The sequence below is a fragment of the Emydura macquarii genome, unplaced genomic scaffold (genome assembly GCF_026122565.2).
Source record: "Emydura macquarii macquarii isolate MOO-44397 ecotype Brisbane River unplaced genomic scaffold, CSIRO-AGI_Emac_v2 contig_3517, whole genome shotgun sequence".
In the NCBI taxonomy this organism is placed as follows: domain Eukaryota; kingdom Metazoa; phylum Chordata; order Testudines; family Chelidae; genus Emydura; species Emydura macquarii.
In genome coordinates this window covers 5,968,109-5,989,050 of record NW_027133654.1, presented here as the reverse complement: position 1 = coordinate 5,989,050, position 20,942 = coordinate 5,968,109, and the positions used below count along the sequence as shown (strand labels likewise).

Below are 20,942 nucleotides of genomic sequence, written 5' to 3'. Positions count from 1 at the left end.
ATTTTAGTTGAACCCCTTAGTACGCCTGATCCATCCCTTCTTTAAATACATGGAGCATCTGGTGTAAGGTACAGAGACTCATCTCTAAATACCCAAATCACATTTAGCTTTTTCTTGTAAATGCCAGAAAACCAATTCCAGCTTCCACCACACAACATACACTTACTACAAAGCTGTAGAAGATTCTAATAGTCATGAGCATGACCTCACACCCAAAAACTAAGATATTTTTGTAGCCGTAAGACACTTCGACATTACTTAGGCATACACTTTATAATACCATCCAGAAATTGCCCAAAAACCCACTTAGTTTGACTTTTTCCCTTCAATAAAAGCTAAATTGAAATCTTTCCATGTCACTCACACCAAGCAGTTACACTAAGACAAAGAATTCTCTTGCCTTTCTACCTTCTCCAGACTCCACCAACTTTTCTCCTCTTCCTTCTAGCAGCATGATAGCATTGTTCTTACTCCAGACCCTTTCCTCTTTCTAGTTCTCTGTTCATTCTGGTTCATAAAACTTAGTCATGTAGAGCAAATAAGAGGTACTGCAGGAGTGACATGCAAAGGGAAAGCAGGACTGGGGGGGGGGGAAAGACATGCCATTTACAGCTTTATCTAAAGTGGGGGGAGATACACACACCCCCACACACACACCTAGCTAGCTCAATCAAGCTAACTTGTCACAGTTGTAAACCCTACTTAACAGTTGAAACATTTAACTAGATTTTAGCAGGTTGAATTAAGCTAGCTCAAATGAGCTAACTAGATGGGGTGGGAGGCAGGGAGGGAAATACACACATCCAGAGATACAAGGAAATGTTTGAGGCCTAGAGGAATGAAGGCTTAAACACGTAACCTGACTAAAAATAAAAAGCAGACCACCATATTTTTCAATTATTACATCTGGGGGGGACAGAGTTTTGAGTAAGTGGGACTTAAGAGCATATGTTGGTGGGACTATGATTTTGATAATTGAGAGAGAAGGACCCATCATAAAGAATATTACAAAAAGAATGCATAGAAGACTGAAATAATTAAATACCAAAGAACAATTGTTGCTAACATTGGTGCCGTCCTGAGCAATGCCCAGCATCTAACCAAAGATGCTTGGTGCAAATGGCAAGAGCTGACCCCAGTTCTCTGTGATAAAAAGATGCCAGTAAAAGTAATTCTACCCATCCTAACATACAGGTCAGACTTGGCCAGCCACAAGAAAAGAGATTAGTATGCGCTCCACTATGAAAATGAAGCTGTTGAGATGGTCAAATTGTTGGATGCTCCATGACTGAAAACGGAATGAGGTTGTGAGGGGCCTAAAGCGAGTTGCCCCAGCTGAAGAAAAGTTGAGGGAAGCTCGGCTACGTTTGTGTGGATATGCTCAGCAGAGACCCCAACATGAGAAGGATAGCCCTTGCAATGATCATGGATGGAAGACAGTGGGAAGGTCCAAGTACACAGACTAGGGCTAGGTCTACACTGCAGCACTAATTCAAATTACAGAAAGCAATTTATAGAAAGCGCTGCAGATTGTCCACACTACAGTGTTTGTGCTGGTTTCTTGCGTCCACACTGGCCAGCCTTAATTCGAATTAGAAAGCAGTGCAATGTGGGAAGCTATCCCACAGTGCAACTAACCATAGAGGCTGTTGTGACGAGTGTCATCATCCCAGGATGCAGCGCTGCTTCCCCCACCCCCAAACAAACAGGAAAAGGATTTTCATGCTGTTTTTTTACTCCCCCGATTGCCATTGCTACAGAAACATGGAGCCAGTTGAACTATGCTCTCATTTTGACCGTGACAAATACATTGCAGCTTATCCTGGATTACTTTAGAACTGTATGCTGTTTGCCTTTTATGCTCTCCCACCACCCCCTGTATATTGCTTGCCTTTGATTTTGATTCTACAGGTGTCTGTAGAATGTAAGATAAATAACAACAGAGTCAGTTAGTATATTAATACAGTGATACAAATGTTTCCATTTCACTGATGGAAAGCATGATACAATGTATCCACATGTAGCACTGTGAATAAACTCTAAAGAAAGTATCAATTTCCATGATTGGCCACTGAAACAATGTAGCAAAGAATTTCCTCTCACTGCTGGCATTTAAAACGCATTCACCACGTGGGGAGTGGAGTGGGTGGTGAAATCTTTCAAAGGGACAAACTTTAAAGGGCTTGTTGTGTGTGTGTGGGGGGGGGGGGGGAGGGGGTGATCGCAGCTTGGATTTTAAACCCATTCAACGCAGGAAATGAAGATGTAAATCTTCCCGGGGCTGCTTTGGGGGAGAGTACTGAAATGGGGCATCATGGGATACAGTCGGAAGACCAATTAATTCGAATTAAGTTCCATTGCATCCACACACACACTAATGCGAATTAACTGGTGCACTTCAGGTGCTAATCCACTTGCAGAGGTGGTTTAATTAATTCAATTTTAAAGGCTCCCTAATTCGAATTAACAATGCACAAGTGTAGACGCGGGAGTAATTAATTCAAATTAAGGGACTTTAATTCAAATTAAGCCACCAGTGTAGACCAGCCCTAGATATCAGCAAACCTTACAGAGACCAATTTGCAGAACAGCCAGACATACAATTATCAATTTTTAAGGAGGCTATAAAAGTTGCCAACCCTTAATAGAGAAGCAAGAAAGATTATGAAAAAAAGATGTTTTACTTATTATTTAGAAGAAAGCAGACTTTATATTCTGTGAACCATGTGTCCGCTTGCAGCCATAGCTGTTAAAAAAGCATTTCCCCTGCAATCATGTCTCTAGCATTCATACATTGAGTAGTGTTTAATATCCCCCCCATTCAGAATTTACTTTTTGAAATGAACAGTTTGAATTCACTGACATGTAGTAGAGTGAAAAGCTACTAAAAGTCATCATCATGCTAAGAATTTTATTTTTAAAAAAAATAGTTTCCTTGTAATTGAGTAAGCACAGCAGAGGCTTTCAGAAATACTTCATCCATGGTTGTGCCACTTAACTTTCCATTACAAAAAAATAAATTGGGGATCAAACATCTAAGTTTAGCAGCTTGTTTTAATATGATAAAAACAAAGTTAAGTGACAGAGATAAACTCCCAATTAAAGATGAAGTAGTTTCTTCCCCTCCCCACCCCATCTCTAATCACCAAGCCAGACACTATTATGGATTCAAGGGAGTGGGGAAGGGAGGAAACAGCCTGCATTTTGACTCATTTTAGATATAATAGCCAAAATGCAAGAATGAAAGATTGAATGCAACCTTAAAGATGAGAATGTAAATTTAGGAGTCAGGAAGATTCAAAAGTGAAAATTTCCGCAGAAATATTAACTTTTCCCTATTGAACTTCCAGCAGAACCTCACCTCACTCACACTTATAACTGGGATCTGCATATTACTGATGTTAAGCTCTAGAAGGCTTAAAAGGAAAGTAAGCTTTCTGCTTCCCCTGTAGGGGAAAATAGAAGCTAGGGTTGTCACCTTAACTAACAAATTATAATTCTCCTCCAGCATATTTTAGTACAGTGTTTTGTTGCATTGTTAGGAATTATTTTTTGTTTTTGGAAATGATATCAGAGAATAATAGAATTGGAAGGGACATCAAGAGGTCCTCTCAGCCAGTCCCCTGCATTTATGGCAGGACTAAGCATTATCTAACTTGCTCTTAAAATCTCCAGTGATGGAGATTCTATAACCCTCCCTAGGCAACGTATTCCAGTGCTTAACTACCCTGACAGGAAGTTTTTCCTAATGTCCAACCAAAACCACCCTTGCTGCAATTTAAGCCCATTGCTTCTTGTCCTATGCTTGTTACACTTATAAAATAAACAGCAGGATTTTATTCAGGGGACAGGGCAGTATGCCGCATTTATTATGAATACAGAAAATATTTTAAAAAGCAATTGCCTAAAACACTTTTTACACACACACACACACACACACACACACACACACACACACACTTTTGCAGGAGGGATAACATTACCAGCCTCTGTGTTGCTCAAGAATTACTGGCCAGGTGACTCAGACACGAGGATGGAGCCAGGCTTTATCGGTTGCAACACGATGCTTTTTGGGGTATGCAGAACAAGCCCAAAGTTGAGGTTTTTTTCCCCATTTTTATACTTATTTATTTTCATTTGGGTTTATAGATTTTGTTATGGTAGATAGTTTTCTTCTTTGATGTAAGTGTTAATTACATTTGATATCACAAGTGAGAGCTTTTTTATTATTTTATTATTTTTGTTTCACACTTTGTTTTGTTTTTGGGTGTTAACTCCCCTGTTTTTCAGGGTTATTTTGATTTTTGGCCATCTGGGTTGTAAAAGTTTTTTAAACAAAAGCATCTTCTTTCCCTCCACCCTTGGAGGCTGAGAACCATTACTTCAGCAATTATTTTTGCCATCTTATTTTAGCAGACATACTGCATTTACTCCTTATTTATACTTACTAAAAATTATTACATTGGTACATTATTTTATACTTACTTACTAACAGGAAAATTTTTATACCTACACCAATTTTAGTAATACCAATTTTACTAAAAGGAAATAAAAAATTTTTGCCCTTTTATTGACCCATGATTTACACATTAACCAAATTTTTATATGCATTGGGCACTTTACTTTACTTATAAATTATTACAATTAGATTTTAGGATGTTTCCAAACATTTATACATAGATTTTTATAAACAGGGCCCCAATGTGTCATAAAAGTTAGATTACAAAATGTTTATGCAAGATGTTTTCACTTATATGTTTAAGCAGTTAATTATTATAGTGGAGCCTGGGGTGGCATGAACAAACAATTAATGTGTCCGGAACATTTTATTTATAATGCCTAGGGGTTTTTTTTTTGTTTTTTTTTTTTTTTTTTTTTTTTTTTTTTTTAAGTGTGAGGATTAACCATTAAGCTTTAAATATGTATTTATGGTCTGGGCCTGCTCTGGTTTAGGCCTACATCATAGTGCTGAGGCCTACATCCTCAGAGGTTAAAGAGAACAATTTTTCTCCTTCCTCCTTGTAACAACCTTTTATTTACTTGAAAATTGTGATGCCCCCTCCTTCAGTCTTTTCTCCAGACTAAATAAACCCAATTTTTTCAATCTTCCCTCATAGGTCATGATTTCTGGACCTTTCATCAGTTTTTGTTGCTCTTCTCTGGACTTTCCCCAATTTGTCCACACTTTCCTGAAATGGGGCACCCAAAACTTAACAGTACTCCAATTGAGGCCTAAACAGTGCAGAGTGGAAGAATTACTTCTCGTGTCTTGCTTACAGTACTCCTGCTAATACATCCCAGAATGATGTTTGCTTTTTTTGCAACAGTATGACACTATTGACCCATATTTAGTGTGTGATTCACTATGACCCCCAGATCCCTTCCCGCAGTACTCTTTCCTAGGGAGTCATTTCCCATTTTGTACATGTGACACTGATTGTTCCTTCCTAAGTGGAGTATTTTGCATTTGTCCTTATTGAATTTCATCCTATTTACTTCAGACCATTTCTCCAGTTTGTCCAGATCATTTTGAATTTTAATCATACCCTTCAAAGCACTTGCATTCCCCTCCCAGCTTGGTATAGCCCGCAAACTTTATAAGTGTACTCTCTATGCCCTTATCTTACACATAAATCATCTCATATTTACATGCCATTATAATACATGTAAATGTATTTATGAAAAGAGGCAACACTGAAAGATTCGATGTGGGGAAAGCAGGTCACCTTAAGCTGATAAATGGACTCTGGTTGGGTTGAGAACTCAGATTGGACAATCTGACAAGTCTCAGGAAGTTCTGTTGGATAAAGCAAGAGCTTTGTCCAAAGGTCCTGCTTTGCTCTTTTCCACAAAGTAAATTCAGAACCCCATACAGCACTTCCTCTATGGAACTGGACAAATGGTGGTGGTGGTGATGCTTGTTCTGTGGAACCCAGATCAGTGGCAGCAGGGAGCTGACACTGGATCCAGACTGGTAGCTGCTGTTTGAAGTAGTCACAGATGAGGTGGGGCTGGATGGAAGTTCCCAATCCTGTGCCTAATAAACCACCACTGAGCCTATAAAAATTTGCAGGTGAACTAGTAGGTTGGTGGGGACTGTGTCATACCCAGGGTCTGACAGGCTGTTTATCACTAGGATCAAAGGGTTTCTCACACGCCTCTCATTTTCTGGTTTGAGCCTTTTTATATTTCCAAAATAAAAGATATTCTGCTTCATGCTACAGAGGACTCTTGTGTGCTCACAAGCAGGGAAGAATCCCCTGGAAAGGTGACCAGCATATTTAGAATTTTAAGTTCCTAAAACTTTATACACCCCCCCAGCTGTTAGGTGATGGAGAGCCATACGTTTTAGAAAGGATCTCCTAGACAAATTGTTGATTATGGCCCTAGTTATTGATATCAATATCTGGCTCAAGGATTACACTGAATTTTGCAAAGTTAGCAAATTAAGTTCCAATGCTGTGAAGTGCTGAGCACACTCAATTAACACTGATTTAGGAGCTGAAAATTTTCAGTTTCTTAAAAAGCAAAACCCTAAAGCAAGACACATTTTACCTCCAACAAGTTTGAACAAGGAAGCATTAATTCGGACTTTATGCCTTATGTCCAAAACTATAATATTGGTTTTATTGTAAGGTCCTTAGAGTCCTATAAACACATGCATTACAATGTAATAAAAACAAGAAAGGGTAAAGATGGTAGACATTGCTTGAAGTCCGAAAAGCACAGAAGGCTTAAATATGATACTGAAAGCCACTCCCTTGTATTATACATATTAACACAAGTCAGAATGATGTATTATTTTTAGCAAAGCATACATTTATTTTTAGGGAAAAAAGGATTTTTTATTTTTCAGTGTTCTTAGAGTGACATTTAATATGCAATAATCAAATACAATAGCATCATGAACAATGCCATCTGACTAGCCAGAACAAATTGTCAAAGACTTACTTTTTGTTCCATCATATATCTTGCTTTCTAAATAAATATTCAGGCTCTTTTCCTAGCTTATTTTTCCTACAATCTGAATTTAATACATCTCTACATGTTGAGTAATGTTTTACGTAAACAATAACTGACTTCAATCTTTTCACAAAATACCGACGTTCCACCTTAGCTAGAATGGGTGGTTGTTCATGGACTACTGTGTTTATTTCCTATGGCAGTTAAGGACTCAATTCTGCAGTTAGGACTATTTAATCTTTTAATAAAAACTAAAATCTATAGTGATATCATTCACTTTCCTTCCTCATGTTCAGTTTCCCATAAGATTGGGTATAACCAGAGGAGTTGAAACAGATTCTGGTGAAGTTTGTTACAGAGATACCTAAACCAACTGACTGTCTCCACCTTGCAACACTGTCTCCAACTTCGATTTTTTATCTTTTCCATGATGAACTGCACCATGGGTTTACAGGGAAAAGTCTGCACCATATATACTTATGACCTACCAACAACTAATGCCAATAAGCAGGTATATACAGATGACCTCTATCTCACTTCTTGATAACAATGTACACAATATCAAAGGATTACTCAGCCAGGACATACAGGTCCTGGCCACTTATCTTTGTCAGTGGATGACACTGTTCAGATGGAAGGTTGTGGCCAATCTCCTTGCCAATCAACCCCTTACAATTTAGGATGAAAACTGTCCACTTCCTTTCCAACCAGTTATCCTTTATTTATGAGTCAAAGCGGACCACAGTCTACCACACTGGTCACATCCAGAAAACAAAACAAAAAAGAAGGATCACCTCCCGCATTGGGGATCCAGAAGCTAGCAGGAACCTCCTGGAGAGCAAAACCAAATGTTTTATGAATCTCAGTTCTGGCATGGATATTCATTCCAGAGGAATATTGTGCAGCAGTTTGGGGCAGAAATTAGCATATGCAACTTGTTGATTCACAGCTGAATACAACCATCCATATTATTAGTGGTAGCCTGAGCCTTACATTGACATCTAATTTGTGAGTGTTGGCTCAAATAGCTTCCCTAAAACTTCAACAAGATGTCTTCATTCTTAAATCTGCTTGAAGGTCTACAATGGATGAAAACCTGCTACATACAAGGCTGATAATGGTTCCAATAGGTGCAATAAGCAACGCACATTACCCATAAGAAGATATGCATGCCTCCAAAAGAAAAGACATACATCTGAGGTTCATGTTGACTTGCAATGATTGACTTTGTGACATCCTGTTGCGAAGGTCCTTCATGCATTCACGTTCAGTGCTGCCAGCCCAGTGCCAACCACAGATGAACGGCATATCAGGGCCAACAGCTATGACCTCATAGAGTGGCAGCAACTCTGGGACACAGAGACAAGCAGGCCAATGAACTTTAGCAGTCCTAACTTACTACCACCTATTTGCAACCTGGGATGCAAATCCTGGACTAGGTTTAACAGGTTGCTAATCCAAATGGTCAAAGTGGCTTTCATAATGCAAAAATTTGGTTGGGCCCAATCTCCACAGAATGACTGCAGGACAGCGATGCAGATGGTTGAACATGTGGCGGAGAAGTGCACAATTAGAAGATTGAAAATTGGACTGCAACCTTTGCTGCCCGCAATGATGCAGCAGTTAGATTGCAGAACAATCTAGATATCAACCTGTGACACATATGAAAGAAGGGTACAGTCAAATCCATTCACAAAGGGAAATCCTTTTATAGAATGAAATAAATTCATATGAACACATACTGTATTCAGTACTGTAAACCTCTAAACAGAGAAGCACTTGATTACCTTTAGATGTTTACTTAATGGTTTCTCACTCCACCTTGAAAGCAAAATAGAAATCGGGGGAGGGGGAGACACAAGATAACCAGATCGCTCAGGAGACTCATTGTCTATCAGCCAAAGGTATTGGGATTGGTATCAATTTTCACCTCTAGATCATCTGTTTGAATCCAGCCCTGGTCCAGTGACCAAAAGTTACACTCTTGGCCTGTATGCAATACATTTTATAGTAATTTTTCCCAGAGGATAAGCATTCACATCACCAGTTTAAATAAAAAAGATGCAATGAGTATATCGCATTAAAATTTCTTCTTAGGCAAGATTGAGAAAATGTCAATACTCCATTGACAGAAAAAAATAATCGTTTCAAGTAAGGATACAAAGTAAAAACATACTACAGCGAAATATCAATTGAAATTCCTGTTTGATTTAATTATCAAATCCACTAGCATCACAAACAAAGATTTGGTAAAACTGCCACAAGCAAAAGTAAATCTAATTTGATGAGATTTACACTTTCAGCAACACAAAATAAAGCACAAGGACTATCTGTAAACATGTAAAAATAATCAGTGTCTTCAAGCAAGAGGAGACATTTTTAAATTACTGTTTTAGGCAAAACTACAATTGCTCGAGAATTGTATTTTGTTTGTTTACTTTTGGGGATGGATAACATGCACAAGGTGCAAAGATTTAACTTTTATAATCTATAATTGTTTCATAAAGAAAAATGTTGCTTTCATCAGATTATCATCCTGTAAAAGACAAAAGACTAACCCATCTTGAAACTTTAATGATGTGATGGGAAAGTCTTCTGGATATTAGCAATATAGTTTTAGTGACATTTGTTTGGTTTTTTTAAATAAACCACTTTAACTGCAGTAAAAAAAATGACCATGATCATATATGCAAGCTCTATTTAACGGATCTGTTAACAGTTTTCCTGATGAGCAAGATATGACAATACGAAAGACATTATGAATTAGTGTATATGTTCTCAGATTGCCATCCATCTATGGACCACAATCAGAGAAGCATTTGGTGGTGGTCCACAGAGAAATGGCTGGTTACATGAGTCTGGTTTCCCTGCCTTGTTTCTTGTTGCTAAATTGCCCATAATAGACAGTTGGGATACATTAAATTCTTTTCTAATATTACTTTTCTACTTAAGCAATTATAATTGTCACCAGAATGTCATGGCAACTGCACAGTTGTTAGTGGGAGGGAAAGTGGTCCATGAGAACCTCTGTTAAATTCAGATCCACACAATGAAAAGTTTGACAGCTTGTGACCTTCCAGCATACTTAATGTAGTGAAACGAGTCCATTGGAACATTGACATTGTTGAGTACTGTCCACAGAGGAAAGAGAAAAGGAAGAAGTGAGGAGCATCATCATGGGTCTGCTTTTCAAAGATGAGTGAACTCAACTATTTATGCAAATACTCTATTTTCACAGGCAGCAATGGTGTTTTCACAAGCACCTGGCAAATTAGTTGCCTCACTGGTCATTTGTGCAGGCAAATACTTAATTTGCATACATCCTCCCTTGAAAGGATCCTTTGTGTTTACAGTATTTACAAAATCAGCAGTATACTAAAAAAAAAGAAAAGAAGGTAGCAGCAAAATGCTAAATAAAGATACAAGAACACAGCAACTGCAGTAGGTATCTCCTACAAACCCTTAGGATGGAAGCAATGCAAAAATGAAAAACTGCTGGACTATTAAGAAGTTTGAAGTGACAGGACATTGACCTCATTGAGTATTTTAACTACCTGACATCTGTTGGTTGACAAATATAGCTAAACACACATCAAAGGGATTCCTAAATCAAGGTAGAGGACAACTTCATGATCCATCAAAATCCATAAAAGCATTGCTAACAAGTCCTCTTTGTATCATGTAAAATACATGCTATTTCTGTCAAACCCATTCTTTATCTTCTCCCACACATTTCCCACCCCACTAAGCGTACAAACAAATTCATATCAAATTAAAACAATCATCTAAACTGTACTTGTGTGGTGATTTACATATGATGACCACATACAGAGAATTACTTTTTTGGTAATTTAGTTTCATGCAAGTAACTGATATAACAAACAGGTATTTGATATGGAACAGAATATAAATTCTTTAAAAAAAAATGGAAAGCATCTAGATTCCGACTGGCAATGCTATTATTAGTGAATAGCTTATCATTGAACATTTACTGCATAAAATATTTGTGTGGATGACATAGATAAATAAATCTAACAGAAGAGCAGGAATGCCTACTGTTTTCACTCTAGTTGTCCAATGTCAGATTAAGCAAATCGACCTCTTACAGACCTTAAACCAATTCTTGCTTGGCCTTAACCCACACCACAAATTCCACACTGTCAAACTTCAAACATTTTGTTTTGAGAATGGAAGAGATCAGAGTAATAATGACAATACCACAGAGAAAATAGGATTTGGATTTGTAAATACAATGGGTTATTTTGCATTAGTCTAACGAACAAAATTATTCTCATACTGGGTTTGAATTCATCGTCAATTAGAATTTTTACATGACAAACCCAGACCATCCTGCTCAATCCAAATTACAGCTGGCAATCCTCACAGCACCAACGTGGCAAAGCAGCCACTCACTCTTTTAAACAGCTCCCTCCATTGATATAGAAAAAACAGTCAGGACAATAATAAGCTGTTGTCCTGACAACCTCACAAAGCACAGACTAGGCTTACTTTACTTTAGCAGAGCAGCAAGGATAACCTCTTCACCTTAAGATGATCCTAATTCTTCAAGAACAGCTAGCCATTACAATAAGCAAAAACATGTATAACAAAATATGCATATTATGTATTTAATCTTCACTATGGAGTCACACTAATATTTCAATGAGATTTCAAGCGTATGATTAAGAGCATTTAAAATAGTTGCTTCCAGTACTAAGAATATGAGAAAATACCTGGGGGTATGGGCTTTACTTGCATAAGGTGACTGAAATATCTAAAACTAATAAAGTTGATTCAGAACTAGAAGTCACAAATGAATACAAGGGGGGGGGGGGCGGGACGGGAGTAAATAGCTTCCACAGCTCAGAAGCAAACAAAAAAAGTAATTGAAATTTTCTCTTTTTTAAGGCTCTCTGTAGAATATAAAACAAAAGGCTGAATTGTTTTTTAACAATAGAATTCTGCCAGCTACTCTAAGTAGTGTATTAATTGCAGTACCCCCTTTTAATCCTTCTCCTGAGAGAATAAGAGATACCATAAATATTTAAGCAAAGTATACATTTAACAAACTATAAAAGCTGTATTCTGGCTTTGCTTCTCTTCTGTTCTGCTATTCTGTTTTCATATCCTGTAGCAATTTATCTAGAGAGTTTACCATGATGAATGTGAAATCGCATATGAAGCAGATTCAGCATAAAGGAATTCTAGAGATGGGTGAGAGTTTGCCCCTCAGTCTATTGCCCATCTGACCCTCCTCCCCCAAAAATAAAAAGCAACCTATGAAACCAATTATTGAAGGGCTCAAGAACATTTATCAGGCTACACAAACATTTTTGTTTCATGTAACATTGTTACTTCATCCCTCAAAGTGCTTTCAGAGTAGTTTTGTTGCAATAATTATGCAATCTCAACAATTACAATTTACATTTATCAAGACAGATATCAATTCTGTTACTTTAGCACAGAACCTGTCTAGTTTAAAATAAAGATTAATAAGGTGAACATAGATTGGAAAAATAAAATACGAATTTAAATTTATACTTTAGATCTTCCTAAGTGAATTGTGAGTAGTCTAATACAATTCTTATCAACTTCTTTTAATGTAATTCAGAGCATGATTTAAAAAACAAAAACCAGGCGCCTACTATCCAGAAGCAAACATTAAAGATGGAGAGGAGGGGAGACATCAATAGAGTCCCCAGGCATTGCCTTGGTGAGAAACCCAGCATCTGGGTGGGAAGCTAAGGAAGAAGAGGGGATATTGAGATTCCCACCAAGATGCTATCCTGGAACCTGCAAACGGACTCCATCTTTCATATCAGTTTCTGGATACTAGGAGTGAAAACCTAACCTTGTCAGAGACAACGGTAAACTCTTATTAACTTTAATCAGGCCAGGATTTCAACTTAAGTATCTGAAATTTGAAGAGGCTTCCTAGAGAAGTGAGAAAGATCTTCTCGACACCCCATTCATCTTGAGCCTCATGACTACTGCTGGAAAGTGGCCTCTCTTTCCTCAGACTCTTTTCCTCAAAAACAGCCACAGTGTCTTCCTATAGTACTGCTTGTAGCTTTTCCAAACAAGGGAAGAGTGTAGTTGCAGCAATTTGTCGTCAGTTTCACAGGGTCCGCAAGATCCTCAATAGCAAGAATGAAACTGAGCAAATACTTTGTTTCCTTTCAGCCAGCAGGTACTGCTCCTAAAACCTATGAACAGCACCAGTCACTGGAGCTGTCTGTCTGCAGATTCAGGAAAACAAGACAGCATCCATTCACATATACTGCAAGTTTGGAAAATTGTATCTATAATCATAACATTTAGAAATTTTACTTTGAAATGGAACCTCTAATTCTATAGAAAGTGATTATTTCACACACACACTAGGGAAACTCACTACTCACCATCTTCAAGTGGATTTTTCTAAATGCTGATGTAAATTATACCTTTGTAATAACTTCATGATCCAAACAATAAGTTCTATGTAGCTTCTAATAAGAATTTTAACATAAAACTATCACAGCAACATTAATGTGACAACATTTCTGGCATCAACTCAAAAACTAAAAATCCCACTAAATTTAAGCTTCCCACTCTTCTCAACTCATTCAGTTGTTCCTAGATATAGCAGCTAATCTAGTCATTGCTCTACTGATATAGGTACCACAGGAGTAAATTCTCCAGTCTTCACCAATTTGCATTACATGTCTGAACTTTAGCATCACTACAATACAGCAAATTGAACATTAATAATCTAAGAGAGATTGGTACTTCATTCAGGTTCAAACGCTCCTTGAAAATCCAAGTTATGTACTTTACTACCAAAAGAGTCATTTTGCATCAGGTCTCTGTGAATGTTTTTGCCAGATACACTCAATCTATATTTTGTTAGAGAAAATAGCATTTTTATATAAAAAATAAATCAGAAGCTATCCTTTCCAAGTACCAAACAATTATTGTATTAATCAGAGCTCTAAACTAAAAAAGTGTCTTCATCCATTCATCATATAAATGGACTGAGTTGGCAGAGAGCCTTTTCCTGATGTCTCCCACAAACCCAGGTAAAATAAATGGAGTGGAGAAAGAATAAGCATCACTAAACTCAACTGCTCTACCTACTCAAATTACCAGAGGATGAAATTCTGCTAAAAGTGGCCATTTAAAAAAATTTAGTCTTTACTTGTTTTAAGATTGCAAAAATGAATGGTTTTAAGAAATCAGGTACAAATTAAACTATATGACATACTATAAGAACAATACTCCAACCTAAACAAATATAGCAACCATCTCCCTTTTAGTTCACAGATTCACAATCGAATTTGTCTAATCATCTGTCAAGTCTGGTCATAAACATAACAAAAAAGCATTGCATTTTAAACTGCAAAGCATATCGCACTGATATAGAGCAGCATTCTGCAAAACAAGGTTTTATTTCAAGCTGACAATATTGCTACTGTGGGAAGCTTAGATGACTAATGTGAGAAACTAGATAACCAGAAGCCCCACCTTCTTTCCATAGTGACTATAGTGTGCATCTTGATTATAGTGTTCATCTTGTATTTTTACACTAATTACCTGGCAGCTCTCACTCATTGTTACCACACTTCATTCATTCATCTGTAAGAGGCATCAAGCTACAAAAATCCTATTGTCCTACAATACAAGACAATCAAAATCCCAGTCTGGGCAAATGAAAATTATTTACTTACTGCCTGCAGGTCAAACTGCTGATCTGCTCTTAAAAATCCTGGGTGCAATGACTGACTGATGTGTCCAATAAAACACTGAAAATGAAAAGTGGCTTCCTGCCTCAGTTCACTTGTAAACGTCAAACAGCAAAAGAGATTGATGATTTTGCCTTTTTTGACCACAGCTTTGCTTAGTTTCTCTTCTGGCTCGGTTTATTCACAATTATGTCTCATACTGCACACTGATCATAATTAATGGCTACCAAAAAAAGTGAGCACCATATTTGTGTCAGACAATCAACAATGAAATTCAGGTTCTCCTTGGACAGAGGCCTTTAAGAATGTCCTTGCTTAGGTGGCATGGTTAATGCCAGTAATGTAGGCCTCAGGGTTTGTTTTAGTTTAATTCTAGGTCTCATGTCATACTTTGATGTAAGGAAGTAATATGCTTTTTTACTCATCAAAATCGTCATTGGATAAGTGGTCCTGTACCCATGTTATATCTATGTATAAGAAGGAATACCTAAGTGTTTTATCACCTGTCAAATCAACCTACTGAATGTGTAAAAATCGAGACAATGGATTCAGAGACCTATCTGTGATCTTGCTTTATGTAAACATTACATAAATTATAAATCAACTGTTGTGGAGCTCAGGAAATGTTTAAATGTCCACACTGCATTACAACCTTTGATGATTTAAACATTTTTGCATAAATAAAGAACACATTTCAAAGAATGGGTTTAAAATTCAAATCTTCGAGATACTTAATCTACAACAAGCAAATATGGGGCCTGATCATGCATTCCACTTAAACCCTATGGGAGTTCTGGACACAAAAATACAGGATTGAGGCCATGATCATTCCTAAATCCACAAGCTCTGATGCACTGTGCCTCTAAACGCAGGGTTGAAGTGTATTACTGCAGTTCTAAAAGCATCACACTAAGATAATTATCTGCAAAATTTAGGACAGGTTAGCTGTTTTTCCCATGAATAAACAATGTTATTACAAGATGGTCCTTAAAAAAAAAGTCTATCAAACTATCAAAGGAAATGGTAACTTATGCTGGGTTGTTTGTAAATAAAACAAAAACCCTGCTTTATTATTATGAATCTCATACTTGGATTTCTTAAACATCCAAATCAATCTAAATAGCTTTCCTCTACAGAAAAATATTTAGGGTTTTTTTTTTTAAAAACATCTAACTTAGAAATAAAAATTTACTTTATATGTTGGTAATAATGTGCATGTACAATGACTTCTGTCAACAATCAGAAACACTGATCAAAACCATAAATTGTATCAAATGATGAGTAAACTTTAAATTCTGTTCAGGTCTAATCAGTGCATAACTGATTAAGAAAGACATCTGATAATTTGTAGAAAAAAAGAAATATATAAACTAGGCGGCAGAGACAGATAAGTCAGACACATTCCCTGTTTTCTGATATAAGAAAGCCACCTAGTGTTAGCATTTAGAAATGAAAACTGCACACAAAAGAGTCAAGAAAAGAATTCACATGAAAAGAATTCACATGAACAATTCTTTTCAACTTTGCAATGCTCTTCAGCATCATTAGCAACAAAAATAAAGTTTTAGCTACAAGAAGAAAGGCTGAGTTAGAACATTCAAGTACCAGTGTTTTAAAGTTATTGTACAACAAATATTAATAATTCACTTTGCATGTGAATAGACATCTGATAATTGTCAACTTTGGAGTAATCTTTTGTCAAGACTAGGCTAACAGCTAGCTGCATATTAATATTGACTAATACCTCTCAAACAAAACGCAGAAAACAAACAAGAAAAACAAGAAAACAAACACAAAGTAGCTCTCTCCTGTGTTTCAGGGAATGAACCAGATGGATACTTTAACATTAAAAAAAAAGTTTGAAAATGAGCCATTGGGTACATATCAGAGTATTATAGAAATGAGAAAGAGTGCAAAATCTGTCTCCGAAAATGAATGTGGAGTCTTACGTCTAAAAGAAAGAAAAATGAAATGCTGTGAAATCACTTAAAGAAATCGGACCAGCACAGTCTGTGAAAGTGTGTGTATTTGGCGCACACCGATCCCCCCGCGCTAATCCTAAATGCACCCTGGTCTCTCTTCCATGCTCTCTCCCTAAAACAACCCACACCGATGCCTTATAGAAAAAATAAACTTACCCAGCGATTGTTTTAAAGCTGCTTTCCAAGACGAACGCACCTTGACAGGCAGGCAGGCAGGCAGACCTGTTTAAAATACACACACCAATAACCAACCATCCAATTTAGACCAGGGCCGCCCTCCGGGCGATCCCCCATGGAAACGGTTTACTCAGCAGGTTACAGCGCTTTTTTAAAAACGTCGTGCGTGTGTGTGTGTGTGTGTGAGAGTGTGCGCTCAGCAGCAGCAGCGCGCCAGGTGTACCAGCGCCGGGAAGCGAGTGCCCCACGGCGCCGCAGGGGTGAGACCCTCCCCCCCCACACACCCACACCCCGCCCCGCCAGGGAGGCTGCCCACCGACACCCCCGGCGGCACGCACCACCGGCGCCCCCAGCCTCTCCCGGCTGCTCTGGGGCTGGCTGGCCGGCGCCTCGCGTCCCCCGCCCCGCCCCGAGCCTGGGCTCGCTCCCATCCCTCCAAACACCCCCCAAGCCCGGGCTGCCCCCTTCACTCGCCCCGCAGGAGACCCCCGCGCGCGCACGCCCCCCCCCCCCAGCGCGGGCAGCCGACGCGGCTCCTCACCTGCCACGCGCCGCCAGCGGCTGCGGGACCCTCCCCGCTGGGCGGCTGCGGAGCGACTCGCTCTCTCGCGCCCGCTGCCCGGCTCAGCTGCCGGCGCTGGGTCTCTCCGCTCTCTGTCTGTCTCTCGGCTGCCGCCGGACCGGGACGGGGGGAGGGAGGGAGGGGAGTGAGACTCACTCCCTCCCGCACACACCCCGCCCCTGGCCACGCCTCCCCCGTCTTCCCATTGGCTCCACCGCCTCAGGCCCAGCCCTCGGAGGAATCCTCACTCTCGATTGGGGGCTCGCCCTGTCGCTCCTGGTGCCACGCCCCGCCCTCGCCCGCGCCCTCTGGGCGTCCCGCTCCCTTCGGGAGTGGGACGGATCCGTTGGTAGTTTGCTGTTTCCTCTCGCCCAGCGCCTGGGCTCCGCGTTCTGGAACGTCCGGGGGGAACGGGGGGGCTCGCGCTCCGCGGGTGGTGCTGCAGCAGCGCGTGGGCGGTCTGGGAAGGAGGCATAGGGCCCCGACCGGTGTGTGAGGGGCGCGGGCTGCAACTCCCGCTCCCAAAGGAAACTTCGGAAAGAAAGTTGTGTCTCCACCTCGGACAAGGAAGGGTCGGGCCCTCCTCTCGTCCTAAGTGAGCTAGAAGCCAGGCTGTGTCAAGGCTACACATCACCCCCCACCACCACCATTGTCTTCGCTTTCAAGACCCTGGACAACTCCTCCCAGGTCCACACATCCTTGATCTCATCTCTCGTTGGATTTTGTCCGTTTCGCCTCAGTGCCCATTCCGTGTCCTCCCACTCCTACTTCTGTGCCCCGAGCACAGAGCAACCTTCCACATTCTGTGCTCTATGCCCCCACTGTCCCTCCCCCCTCGTTCACCAACTTCAGGGTGTTGTAATAAGTGATGCAAACAACATCTGTTTTTGGCTTTGAAAAAGTCATCACTCTGTCTCCATTTGTTTTAGGGCCAGTTCAGGCAGGAGGCCCACTATGGGGACCCACCTCGCCAAGGCGAGGTTGCAGAATAAATATGATGTTAATTTTCAAGCTATTATCCTGACAGTTGAAATCGTGTTTCCCGTCCATTACTCCAAATTATGAAGAGGATTGCAACATACTTTAAAATGAAAGCCGAATCCTATGTAACCCTATAACAGAAATAAACCCACGGTACTGCTTTTTTCCTATTGTTATGTAACTTTCTGGTTGTACCAGTTTGCTCAGCTCCTGTGAATGGGCAGCATATTAACATTTACAAGAATTGTGCTGTCTTGTAAATTTCACTTTACTGTCTACCCTTCCTATACAAACAGCAAAAAGACACTTGAAGAAGAAATGCCATATGTTCACCCAGGATCCAAAACACACATGCTAGATCAAATTTTAGATTGCTCCTTTTAACTGTTCCTTTTATAGACATTTTAAATCAGAAACATATACTACTCTCTAATTCATAGAATTCAGCACGGATACTCCATGTTTACTTACAGAAGAAACCATTATATATCATGATTTACTCCAAGGTACAGATAAACATTGTAGTTACTTAATATTTGGATTAATTTGTAAATGTTATTTTAACTAAAATGTTTTTTAGGGGATAGATTATTTGTGTATTAAGGCAAGAGGACAGGCACAGTTTTAGTGCCACACCCTGGCAATAAAACTCAGAGAGAAACACAGTCAGTAAAACAAAGTATTTCTCCATTATGAGCTTTTGATAAACATTCTTGATGGAAATTCCTCTAAAACCCAGGTGGCTAATTCAGGAAAATTCACCTCAAGAGAAAGAATCTCAATGTAGAGAATACAGATAGGGTTTATATTATTGTATATATATTGAGCAGGTATTATAAAGCCTGGCCTTTGCTGTTACCGTATTTCTGTATTACCCAGTCTCTTTACCGTAGTGTTTTGGCTACTTGTTCCTCTAAGTCTTTCTCAGGAAACCAGGTGCCTCTCCTCTTAGATTTCAAGCTCCTTACTACAGCTATTCGGTTTTTTCACCTTCTGATTCTTGCTGTCTCTATAACTTGCCAGGTGCAGAGAAGTAATATCACCAAAAGGTTTGTTCCTCAGTTCTTCCCAGAATCCTTCTTTAACAGGAAGATTCCCAACCCCCCTCCTAATTATTCCTTCCCTTCTGCTCTTTATTATTTCCCCTAACTCCCAGGGGAGTTGCCTGTTGGTCCCTCTGGCTGCGCGTTGAAAGCATCTCCTTACATCTTGTCTTGACTGTCTCTGAGTTGAGAAGTGTACGTTAGTACCAACTGATGCAAAATACTCTTGGTCAAATTCTATTCTCAGTTACATCCAGGCAACAGCAGGATTTGACCAAGAATTAATTACCAGTCTGAGAACAAGAGAGTAAAATCTCCTATTTGGATTCTCTGTATTACTAGAGAAGCCTCATGTTATAGATGTAAAGTCCCCTGCTCCACAGAATAGTTACGAGCATCTTTTTATTGTGTATCTTTAACAATTATACATTTTATTCAGGAATGTGCTTTTACTAATAATCACCACTAGGTGTCTCTATCAATTACGCAGCTGCGGCCTCGAAAGGCACAATACTAACTTCGAGCAAGCTCTCTGCAGGACTAAGATATCTCTAATTCAGTCTTGCTTTCATTCAGCCAAATGACTAACAAGTTACCGTTGTGGATTTTCTGCTGCCTCTCACCATCTCAGTATGGCAGAACTGTTCTTTTACCAACTTGGCTTACATGTGAAATATTTTGGATCTGATATATTGATACACTGACATAGCCTAACACACAGCATTATTGCATCTTGCATGCTAAACACAGCACATGGCATCTGTTTGTTGATTGTTTAAGATTTTTATAATAAAGTGCTTTGGATGCAGATCAACTTTCTGCACCATATGTACCCTTTCACCTACCTTGACAAAGGAGCAAAATGCCAAGGAAAACAGAGGAAAGGTCTAGATGTACTGTACCAGGGCACCTTGTTATCCTCCATAGACATGCTAGTAAATTCCTAAGGATATGCTTTATGCCTCTACAGTGATACTTCCTAAACTTGGGCTGAAATTCACCCCTCTGCAGAGAGCCACTGTAGGGCACATACACCACTTAAAACTTACTTAATTAGGCTTGAATTGGACTTGTGAGGAACATAGAGCTCCTCTTGGTGCTCTGCAGTGAAGTGAATTTCACCTTTAAAGAATAGACCTAATAAAGCAATGCATGTGGTTAAAAAGATTTGTCACCTGAGTTAATGAGGTTAATGGAATGAGTGTGCTACATTAGCAGATATGCAGGACAACAGACAATGTGCTTAGACTGAATTCCTAAAATTATACATTACCTATCAGTTGACAAGGCCAGGTACGCTGCTGTCACCATACAGACCTGTGTGATGCCAGCACAGTCTGAAGTCATGTGCTGATCATTAATTAATTAACTTAATTAGTTAATTAATTAATTAAGGGAGCAGAGTTCTCTTCCAATGTCACTCCATTTACTTGCAAGGCTAACATCTGTGCACTCTCAGGGAGATGACAAGAGAAAAGCAAAGAAAAGGAGACAGAATATAAGTGGGAAGAAG

The 20,942-nt window shown here is 39.3% G+C and overlaps 1 protein-coding gene across 9 annotated transcripts in view; it reads right to left on the bottom strand.

The window, feature by feature from the left end:
• The window catches only part of SIPA1L2 (signal induced proliferation associated 1 like 2), a 215,484-nt gene extending 194,767 nt beyond the window's left edge, over positions 1-20,717 (bottom strand). For all 9 annotated transcript variants that reach the window (XM_067535855.1, XM_067535856.1, XM_067535858.1 and 6 more), the window contains exons 1-3: positions 20,703-20,717; positions 17,385-17,512; positions 16,823-16,888 (exon numbers count right to left, since the gene is read on the bottom strand). The gene's annotated coding sequence lies outside the window, so the exon portion shown is untranslated. The remainder of the gene's footprint in view (positions 1-16,822; positions 16,889-17,384; positions 17,513-20,702) is intronic.
• Positions 20,718-20,942: the final 225 nt, after the last annotated feature.